At 35.4% G+C, this 1,273-nt stretch overlaps 1 long non-coding RNA gene across 1 annotated transcript; it reads left to right on the plus strand.

The window, feature by feature from the left end:
• The first annotated feature begins 948 nt into the window (after nt 1–948).
• LOC109593268 (uncharacterized) lies at nt 949–1,273 on the plus strand. The gene is made up of 2 exons (XR_002190852.1): nt 949–987; nt 1,073–1,273. It is a non-coding gene; the product is annotated as an uncharacterized LOC109593268 (long non-coding RNA).

Below are 1,273 nucleotides of genomic sequence, written 5' to 3' on the forward strand. Positions count from 1 at the left end.
CCATGGATAACCATAGATAACCATAGATAACCATAGATAACCATGGATAACCATGGATAACCATAGATAACCATGGATAACCATAGATAACCATAGATAACCATGGATAACCATGGATAACCATGGATAACCATAGATAACCATGGATAACCATGGATAACCATAGATAACCATAGATAACCATAGATAACCATAGATAACCACAGATAACCATAGATAACCATGGATAACCATAGATAACCATGGATAACCATGGATAACCATGGATAACCATAGATAACCATGGATAACCATAGATAACCATAGATAACCATAGATAACCATAGATAACCATGGATAACCATAGATAACCATAGATAACCATGGATAACCATGGATAACCATAGATAACCATGGATAACCATGGATAACCATAGATAACCATGGATAACCATGGATAACCATAGATAACCATGGATAACCATGGATAACCATAGATAACCATGGATAACCATGGATAACCATAGATAACCATAGATAACCATAGATAACCATGGATAACCATAGATAACCATGGATAACCATAGATAACCATAGATAACCATGGATAACCATGGATAACCACAGATAACCATGGATAACCATGGATAACCATAGATAACCATGGATAACCATGGATAACCATAGATAACCATGGATAACCATAGATAACCATAGATAGCCATAAATAACTTTGCTTAAAAATGCCAAGATGCCCAGGCTATAAACTGCACTGACTACTGCATGTCTATTCAATAACCATGATATCTACGATAACTGGTTATTTATATTTTTTAAGCACATTAAAGCCCCCTATATATTGCCAGGTCTACAATTCCCGTTTTTCTAAATTTTGCTTTCAGGAGCCAGGGCGCTTGCCCCTCCGTTGCTATCAAGACAGAAGTGTATTCACCTGAGTCCTATGACTAATTTCTATCATCAGACTTAGTCTCAGTCCGTCAGAACCAGGTACGGTGGAATAACTCACTCAGTTGTCATGTTGCAGCTGGAGTGTGGATGATTATAACCATCTTTTCACTTCTTAAAACTATAGGACTGGTCTTTATTCACATATAAGAATCACTCCAAGGATCATAAGTGTGCTGTAATAGCTGAGCATCATGTAACTAGCTATTAATAGTAACGTCTAGTATGAAGTAAAACACTTCCATCATTAAATGATTTTTATATTTTATTTATGACAAAAATTGATGTTAATTACAATAATTATCTTTGTTATTGTCGAGATGGTTTC

The sequence above is a fragment of the Amphimedon queenslandica genome, unplaced genomic scaffold, assembly GCF_000090795.2.
Source record: "Amphimedon queenslandica unplaced genomic scaffold, v1.1 AMPQUscaffold_2254_Cont25743, whole genome shotgun sequence".
NCBI lineage: Eukaryota > Metazoa > Porifera > Demospongiae > Haplosclerida > Niphatidae > Amphimedon > Amphimedon queenslandica.